Source organism: Camellia sinensis, chromosome 7 (assembly GCF_055761805.1).
Source record: "Camellia sinensis isolate YWXY chromosome 7, ASM5576180v1, whole genome shotgun sequence".
NCBI classification, from domain to species: domain Eukaryota; kingdom Viridiplantae; phylum Streptophyta; class Magnoliopsida; order Ericales; family Theaceae; genus Camellia; species Camellia sinensis.
Window position 1 is genome coordinate 23,743,763 of NC_138967.1, and position 10,395 is coordinate 23,754,157.

The window sequence follows — 10,395 nt, forward strand, 5'->3', positions numbered from 1 at the left end:
ATAAACAATGTATACATTAAACTATAAAATCATAAGTTTTTCCATTGATCAATAATTAAATTTTGAAAGTACCACTGTTTTGTAATTGGCCCAAAATAAAAAGTCCCAAAAGTTCACAAGGTAACAGAACCTACAAACCCACAAAAATTAATAAAGTCAATACATCAAACATTACACTAATAATAAACCCTCAAAAGGATGTATAATATATATATAAGTTATTCTATTTGTGATATTATAACTCATTTTTTTTCAATCACAACTAAAAAATAATAATGAGTCATAACCAAATATGAAATAAAGTATAAATAAAAATATTTTCAATCATAACCAAGATAGTAATTACAATAGATCGTAATTAACATCACAACAAATCATAATTAATATCACAATTAGTCATAACTAAATCATAATGAATATATAATAGGTTATAATCAAAGATCATAAATATTATAACTCGAACATGTGATACATACTCCAAAATAAAATGCATATTATAGAATTTACTACTAAAAAACATATACATATACAAAGGAAACAACTTATTTTCTACTCACTTATTGCCATAAAACTACTGCACCAATCTGCTGTTGAAATAATAAATATGATTTTAGTTCAATTAATTTACACATTTTCTAGAAGTATCTATTTATATTTTATCCATGTATTGTCAATATTAATGTATTTTTGAGATTCATGTACTCCTAGGATGAATGTATCTAAAAAGATTCATGTATGGTACATTGGATGTAGAAGATGTATTGGTCTCTTGGCTTGTTCAATAGAGACTATAAATAACTCATATACCTAAGTGTTTTAAGTAAGGGGAATCAAAATATTTGAGAGTCAAGAATTCCTCTTCCCTCTTTCAAAGGATTTGGAATCCATGACTATTGATCAACTCTCGGGATCTCTACAAGCTCATGGCTAAAGAAAAATTCAAATGAGACTGTGGAACATGTTTTGCAAACAAAACACTCTTCTACATGTGGAAGAGGTCAAAGAGATCGAGGACAATCACGTGGACATAGTCACGGAAGAGGTGAAAAAGGTGGTCGTGGCTCATTTGTCAATGAGTCAAAAGGAAGAAACCAATCTTCAGAAGAAAGAAACCAATCCTCATCATCAAGAATGCATGGAAGAGAAAGAGCTATAGGACGAGAAAACTTTTCAAAAATGTATGATAAGTCTCAAGTTGAATGTTATAATTGCCACAAATATGGCCATTATGCTTCGGAATGCCAAGATGCTACTGACAATCTTGAAGAAAAAACTCATCTTGTTGAACAAAAGGATGAAGTAGAAGAGCCTACTTTATTACTCGCCGTCAAAGACAACGAAGAATTAGAAGCGAATCTATGGTATATTGACAATGGTGCAAGTAATCACATATGCAGCAATAGAAGCAAATTTGTGGAGCTTGATGAAACTTGGAGAGGTCAAGTTACTTTTGGAGACTCCTCAAAAGTTCCAATAATGGGCAAAGGTACAATTTTACTTCGTTTGAAAAATGGGCATCAGAGAATTATGTCGGAAGTATATTTTGTGCCCAAAATGAAAAATAATATTTTGAGCTTAGGTTAACTTGTAGAAAAGGGTTATGAAATTCAAATGAAGGACCGTACCCTTTGTTTAAGAGATGAAATGAATAATTTGGTTGCTAAAGTTTCAATGACTCGAAATAGAATGTTCTTGTTGAATCTTCAAACCCAACAAGGCCAAGTGTTTGAATGCAAATATGAAAGATAAGTCTTGGTATTGGCACATGAGGCATGGACACTTGAATTTCGGAGTACTAAAATTGATGGCCAAAACAAAGATGGTGCATAGGTTGCCCTTTATCAACCATCCGGAACAATTATATGAGGGGTGTTTATTTGGCAAACAATTTCAGAAGTCCTTTCTAAAAGAATCCACTACTAGAGCTACGGAGCCACTGGAGCTTGTGCATACGAATATTTGCGGTCCAATTAAGCTATCATCATTTAGTAAGAACACTTATTTTCTGCTTTTCATTGATGATTTTAGCAGAAAAACCTAGGTTTATCTTTTGAAAGAAAAATCTGAAGCTTTTGGAGATTTCAAAAAATTCAAGGCATTGGTTGAGAAGCAAAGTGGCTATGTCATTAAAGCCTTGAGATCCAATAGAGGAGGCGACTTCACATCAAATAAATTTAAAGAGTTTTGTGAAGCTAATGGGATTCGTTGTCTTTTAACGGTTCCAAGATCGCCACAACAAACTGGTGTTGCTGAGAAAACGAATAGATCAATCCTTAACATGGTGAGAAACATGTTGAAAAGTAATAGAATACCAAAAGAATTTTGGACAAAGGCTGTGGACTGTGCAGTTTATTTGTCAAATCGATGTCCTATAAGAAATGTACAGAACATGACACCACAAGAAGCTTGGAGTGAAATGAAGCCTAATGTCTCATATTTGCATGTATTTGGAAGCATTACATATGCTCGTGTTCCATATCAACAAAGGTCCAAGCTAGATTCTAAAACCGAGAAATACATTTTCATCAGGTATGAATCAAGTTCAAAAGGCTACATGCTCTACAATCATATTACAAGAAAAATCATCATCAACAAAGATGTGGAGTTTGATGAAGAGAGCACATGGGATTGGAATACTCAAGAAGAAGAAAGTTATGATTTCTTCCCAATTTTTGAAGAAGAGCAATCACTTTCTGAGGTGCCAGAAGAGCCTATTACACCTCCAATATCTCCTTCTCATCATCGTGAGCCGTCATTGTTGGAAGGAAACTCCAATGCTGGACAAGATGAGAAGTGGAGAATTGTTATGGTTGAGAAGATGAATGCCATTAACAAGAACAACACATGGGAGCTCGCTACTCTTCCAAAAGGACAAAAAGACATTGAAGTGAAGTGGGTATACAAGGCAAAGAAGAATGCAAAGGGAGAGGAGAAAGATACAAAGTAAGATTAGTGGCAAAAGGTTATAGTCAACGTGCTGGGATTGACTACAATGAGATATTTGCCCCTGTTGTCTATTTAGAAACTGTAAGGTTGTTGATTTCTCTTTCTACCAACAATAATTGGAAAATTTATCAAATGGATGTCAATTCTGCTTTTTTGAATGGGTTTCTTGAGAAAGAAGTGTACATCAATCAACCTATGGGGTATATGATCAAAGGCCAAGAAGATAAGGTTTTCACACTTTCGGATGGTTTCACTAAATGTCCATATGAGCATGCTCTTTACTCTAAAGTGCATAGAAATGAAGATGTCTTGGTTGTTTGCTTGTATGTGGATGATCTTATTTTTACAGAAAACAATCCAAGCATGTTTGAGGAATTCAAGAAAGCAATGATTTGAGAATTTGAGATGACTGATATTGGACTCATGGCGTACTACCTTGGCATTGAAGTCAAGCAGATGGAGAATGGAATATTTATTTCTCAATAAGGATATGCAAAAGAAATACTCAAGAAATTCAAGATGATCGATTGCAAGCCTATTAACACCCCCGTGGAATGTGGAGTCAAGCTAACAAAGCATGAAAATGGAGAAAATGTTGATGCAACTCTTTTCAAGAGTCTAGTTGGAAGTTTACGGTACTTGCCTTGCATAAGACTAGATATTCTTTTTGGAGTTGGGCTGGTAAGTCGCTTTATGGAAGCACTCACAATGACTCACTTTAAGGCTGCGAAAAGAATTCTTTGTTATGTTAAAGGAACAATTGATTTTGGTTTATCTTATTCATCCTCAAATAAATACAAGCTTGTTAGCTATTGTGATAGTGATTGCGCTGGAAACTTGGATGATAGAAAAAACACTTCTGGCTTTGTGCTTTTCGTGGGAAATATAGCTTTTACTTGGAGTTCAAAGAAACAATCGATAGTAGCACTTTCTACTTGTGAAGCTGAGTACGTTGCAGTTACATCATGCACTTGTCATGCAATTTGGCTAAGGAATTTGATGAAGGATTTGCAATTTGCACAAGAGGAAACAACAGAGATCTTTGTTGATAACCAGTGTTTCATGATCGAAGTAAACATATTGATACAAGGTATCATTTTGTTAGAGAATGCATTGCGAAGAAGGAGGTACAACTCAAGTTTGTGAAATCTCATGATCAAATTGCTAATATATTCACAAAGCCACTCAAGTATGAAGACTTCACCAAGTTTCGGACCTTGCTCGGAGTTACTAAAAGTCAAGTTTAAAAGGGGGTGTTGAAATAATAAACATGATTTTAGTTCAATTAATTTATGCACTTTCTAGAAGAATCTATTTATATTTTATATATGTATTATCAATGTTAATGTATTTTTGAGATTCATGTATTCCTAGGATGAATGTATTTAGGAAGATTCATTTATGGTACATTGGATGTAGAAGATGTATTGGTTTCTTGGCTTGTCCATTAAAAACTATAAATAACTCATGTACCTAAGTGTTTTAAGTAAGTAGAATCAAAATATTTGAGAGTTAAGAATTCCTCTTCCGTCTTTCAATCTCTCTAGCCTTTGTGTGATCCATTTTATTTCCAACACCTGCCATTGCCAATGGAAAAAACAAAAGATCAAACTTGGTAGTTGTTCGAACTACCACAACCCCAAAATCAAACAATTAACCATCAAACCAGACACACCAAACTACGACACCACACCACGGTCTCCAACTGTGGCCCAGTCTCTCTTTTTCTTCCTTACATTCTCTGTCCCTCTAATTCATTCTTCTTCTTCTTCTCCCTCTCATTTTGATTTGATCGTCGATTTGGGTTTGATCTGTTAAAGGTTTAGTTTGGATTTGGTCTATTATGGTGGTTTAGGTTTGGTTTGCAACTTTTCTGTCACGGGTTATGGTGGAGTAGACATAAGTGCATATGGTGTGGCGATGGGGGATAGTGAGTTGTGGGGGGTAGGTAATGGTGGCGAGTTTGCGATGGTAGAGATAGAAGACAGATGTGATGAATGTGATGATGGGTTTGTGAAGTAATGGTGGCAAGTCTGTGAAGTGTTGTTATTTACAGGGTCTATGATTGTGGTGCTAGAAGGTAGATGGGGTAGCTGATAGAGTGTGAGCAGTAGTGAGTGGAGACGGATAATGGTGGGTGATGGTGATTGATTTTGATAGAGGCAATAAAGAAGGGCAAAAGAGAAAGGTAGAAGAAAATGATAAGGGTAAAATAATAATTTTACATTTTTAGTAAAGGGTCTTAAAGTCTTTTTATATTTGTCGTTACTTATGTGAATAGACAAACACTAATAGGGGAGGTTAGTGTAATTTCTAAAATGTCTAGAGGGCTTGTATTAAACTCAAATTTTAGGGGTGTAAATATAATTTACCCAAGCATTTATATAGGGGAAATTTTGATATACACCATTTTAAAAAGGGCAAAACATCAATAAATCCCAAATTTTAATTTGTTAAACCATTTGGTCCTGCCTTTTATTTTGTAGACTAATAAATCCTATTTGAATGTTAATTAAATATATATCCATTTATTTAACACGTAATTTTTTTTTTTTTTGATGGAGGGCAAATGTAAGTTTTTCCTAATGTTGTAATGACAAAAATACCCAAAAAGCTTACTATAGGCTTTTTTAAATTTCCTTCCTTTCCGAACATCAGCAACATTAACTACATCAGCAGCATCAACAACATCATCAAACATCAACTACATTAGCAACATTAACTACATCATCAACATCATTAAACATCAACTACATCATCAACATCATCATACATCATCAACATTGTGAACATCTTCAACATCATCAAATATCAGCAAACATCAACTACATCATCAACATCATCAAAAACATCATCAACGTCATCAAACATCATCAACATCATAACTATGTCTATAACCAGGTTGCTTCGAAGCCCATACGAAGAATCTATACCCCAAGCTTCCGGCGTCGCTGCAACGATTCAGGACTCGTTCTGTTAGCCCCGACCTCACGACGACGCCTGATTGTTGCAAAGCAAGTTCTAATTTTGGAACCCTAGAATGGAATTTTGTGAGAATTCTATACACCTTTTCGACATCAGAGGAAAACTCGTCGTTGTTGTGGTCAGTGGTGGAGTTGTCTAGATCGTTTTCGAGACAGACGAGACCAAACCCTATTTTGGACTTGATGGGAATTTCAGTGTTGGAATAGGTTTTGGAGGGTGTGTGATTTGGGTTGAATTTTGATGGGTTTTCGGGTGAAGCTGATTGGGAATCAGTGGAAGAGAAATGGGGTGTGAAAGAAGAATAAAATTCTCTGGAGATGAGATGAAAGTGGCTGTTTGGTTGGGAGGAAACATCAAAACATCATCAACCTCATCAAACATCATCAACTACATCAAACATCAGCAAACATCAACTACATCGGCATCATCAACATCATCAAACATCAACAAATATCTTCAACATCATCAAACATCAACTACATCATCAATATCATCAACATCATCATACATCATCAAACATTGTGAACATCATCAAACATCATCAACATCAACTACATCTCCAATATCATCAAAACATCAGCAATATCCAGTCTTTGATCTCCTTCTTCAACTGCTCATCAACATGCTTCTGGTAAAAAACGACGAGTGCTTTGGCGATGTTCTAGCTGGTGGCATAGATCTGGGAGGTGTGGCTACCACCGTTGATGCGGATGCGCATGTCGACGCTTCCAACCCATTAGAAATGGCATTGCATTCCAAAAAGCTGGGGGGAAAATAAATACATCAATCCAGATGTAAGAATAACATATATAATATGGTTAAGAAGGTATAATGAGCATCAATACCTCTTCAATGGTGGGTTTTGAATTTTGTTTAACTTCAATTGGTCTACCAACCACCACATGCATTGGATGGCGATAGGGTAACGGTGACCTGCAAGGGAAAGAATCACAAAACAGTTCCTAATTCAAACAGCTCCACAAAACTCTTGCTGAACAGATTCACTCAAGTACAGATTCAGAAAGTTTCTCTTATTGTTGGAGAGATTGGGAGACCTGCAAAATGAAATCAATATGGGTAAAAATGTAAACTCTATATACAATATATCAAAAATATATATCATACCAAAGATAAAAAGGACTAAATAGTTTAAGAAAAAACACTTAGGACTAACTAGAGCAACATTTACTTAAATGGGATTTATGAGTAATTTTTTCTTTTAAAAATGGTGTATTATAAGCACCTCTAGTAAGGGTGTTCGCGGTTCGAATTTGGATGGTTTACGGATCAGTATAGACCCGTCCGCATTTATGCGGTTTGGGGAAAAGACAACCGGCAACCGCCCGCAATGCGATTTGCGATTTGTGCGAATAGGGTTCGCGGATGTGCGGGCGCTTTGTGGATTTGATTTATTTCTCCAAAAAATTTATTTTTGAGCCTTATTATTTTTCCATTTAGTAAATATTTATTTTGGGCCCTTTTCTCCCTATTTTCTAAAATGCTCCAACATTAATAATTAATGAATTAAAACTTATAAAATTAAAAACACAACAAAATCAATTTGCAACACAAACAAATCATTCAAATCTTAAATCAAATTAACACAAGCACAAATTTCAAAATCCTAAACTAGAACTCCATATTCATTAAGGAATTTAAAATTCCAAATCACACTTCATCCGGAACAAGTTCAGTTATGCAACAATAATAATATGATCAGTATTTATTCAGTTTCAGTTGATATAATATTATTAGCAAATGTAATATTAGAGTAAGTTCAAAAAATAAAGGGTGTTTTGTTTTGGGCAAAAATATATAGGTAGAATATAGAAACGAAATCAACGATTAAGATAAAAATAAAAAATAAAAAAGTGCGGGCGGGTTCTTGCAGGTGCAAACCCGCCCGCAATCCGCAAACATGCCATATTTCAAACCGCATTCACCCACATTATGTTTGCGAAACCGCCCATTTATATGCTAGTTGGGCAGGTTGGGCGGTTTTTGTGGATCGGATAAACCGTTGCCCACCCCTAACCTCTAGTTATATTATTTTTTTTCTTTAATTATGACTAATTTTTTTCTTTAGTTTTGATATTATTTTAGTTATAATTTATGAGTTCTTTAGTTATACCTCATGTTTTGTTTAGTGATAGCATTTTTTTTTTAGTATGACTCAGAAAATTAAAATTATGTTATTTTTCTTTTTAATTATAAAGTACGTATGATGCACACCCTTTGAAGGTGTACACCATAGTGTTTCGGTATATATATATTTCAATATATTATATTAAAGGGGCATTGGACCGATAAATCTTAAAATTAGAACTTATAACCAACTAGTCCCACAATTATTTTAATGAACAAAAGAAGTCCTTATTCATGTAAATTGACACATTCACCATTGTTTTTATGGCATCGTCAAATTAAATGTCACATTTCAAAAAAGTACATTAAAAGATTTTTGTAATTACATTACTAGTTTGAACAAACAACATTCTATATTCAATCCACTTAAAATGTAACATGCCTATTATGAAAATCAATCCTTATGTCACATTTCAAAAAAGTATATTGAAGAATTTTTATTAAACAAACCACATTCGACATTCAAAAATCACATTTCAACTCTTATATCACGTTTCAAAAGCCACATCACCCAAAATGTAACATGCCAATTATGGATATCAACAATCAATCAACAAGGGTAAAAACGTCTTAATGTGACACAATAATATATTAAACAAGATCTCATAGAAAATGTTTTTAAATAAACAGAACTTACCAATCTATTAAAAAAAAAATTCTAGATATATAGATTTCTGAAATGAGATTTTTAGGTAAATTTTTTTATATATTAAAATAGAATAAATATAATTAAATTATCATATGACCTGAGAATTACGGCATATCAGCATTTTTGGTTTATTATTCATATGACCTGAGAATTAGACAACTACCCTTTTCGGCAAAAGAGGAGGCAGTAGAGGTGTGGAAAAGGAATAGAGAGGTAATCACATGTGGTATGGTGTATGTAGAAACTCATGTAGCCCAGTGAGTATTCAAGATGTAACTAAAATTAGTTGATGTGCCTTTTATTCATTGGCAGTCCGTAAATCTGGTTTAGGAATGACAATAGATAACCTATCATGTGGGTATCCATCGAGACCCAACCCAAATACATGGGTTTTTTCTTTTTTTTCTTATCCATTGGGTATGGTAAGTGATATTCTTTAAATATCCACAGGGGATGGGTTGGGACACTAATTTTCCTATATGTTTTTTATTTATTTATTTATTTTTATTTTTTTTTAAGATTCACAACCAAAACTAAATATACATTCAATCTTTTTTCTTTTATTTATTTATTTATTTATTCAAGTTCACAACCATTTTTTTTTCTTTTTAAGATCGACAACCAAATCTAAATATATCTTCAATCTTTTTTTTATTAATTTTTTTATTTTTAAGGTTCACAACCATTTTTTTTTAATTTTTAAGATTCACAACCAAAGCTAAATATACATTCAACCTTTTTTATTTTTATTTTTTATTTTTTTTATTTTTTAAGGTTCACAACCATTTTTTATTTTTATTTTTAAGATTCACAACCAAAGTTAAATATACATTCAATGTTATTTTATTTTATTTGGCTCAACAATAAAATCAAATACACATTAATTAATATTGTCACATTATTCTTGTCAAATTTTATGCATATCTAGAATTTTTTAAATTTATTTAAAAAAATTAAAGACACTGCCTAGTGCAGGTTTCAGTTTGTTTTTCTATGTTATTTTATTTTGTTATATATTGTAATTTTCAGAATAGTTTGCTTGTTCTGAAATTTCAATTAACGAGTATGAATCTATTTGTTTTATGTTATCACACAATTTATACAACATATATATATATATATATATATATATATGAATGTATTTGAAAATAAGAAAATTGTAGAGAATCGAAACAAGCATGAGTCGTAATTGGTTAGAAAGGATGGGTACAAAGATTTATTTGCTGAAAAAACAAAAAGGGAATACAAAGTCTTACTAAATAATTTTTTTTTTAAATAAAAGAATTTTTCTTAGTTATGAACAGATTTAACTGAAATCAACTTGTTTCTCAATGTTATGCTTCATTTATTTAGATAGAAAATATTTTTTAATGAAAAATATTTTTTATAAAAAAAATTAAAAATATATTTTTTTATATTTGGTGGTGGTGGTGATGGAACGAAGGTGAAAGTAAAGATTCTGACATAGTGGTGGGGTGATGGCCGCAGTGATGATGGTAGTGGCTATGGTGATGGTAGTGTGATAGTGAAGGTGAGAATAGTGGTGATGGTGTTGTGAAATTAGTAAAAATTTAATTGAAAAAATATTTTTTATTTTTTAAAAGTAACAAACAACAAAATTCGTGGGGGACTAAAGGAAGAAGATGGAGGATGGATTGGGTGTGGTAAGG

At 32.8% G+C, this 10,395-nt stretch overlaps 1 pseudogene; it reads left to right on the plus strand.

Annotated features, from left to right (window-relative positions):
- The first annotated feature begins 3,465 nt into the window (after positions 1 to 3,465).
- LOC114275174 (secreted RxLR effector protein 161 pseudogene) lies at positions 3,466 to 4,092 on the plus strand (annotated as a pseudogene).
- Positions 4,093 to 10,395: the final 6,303 nt, after the last annotated feature.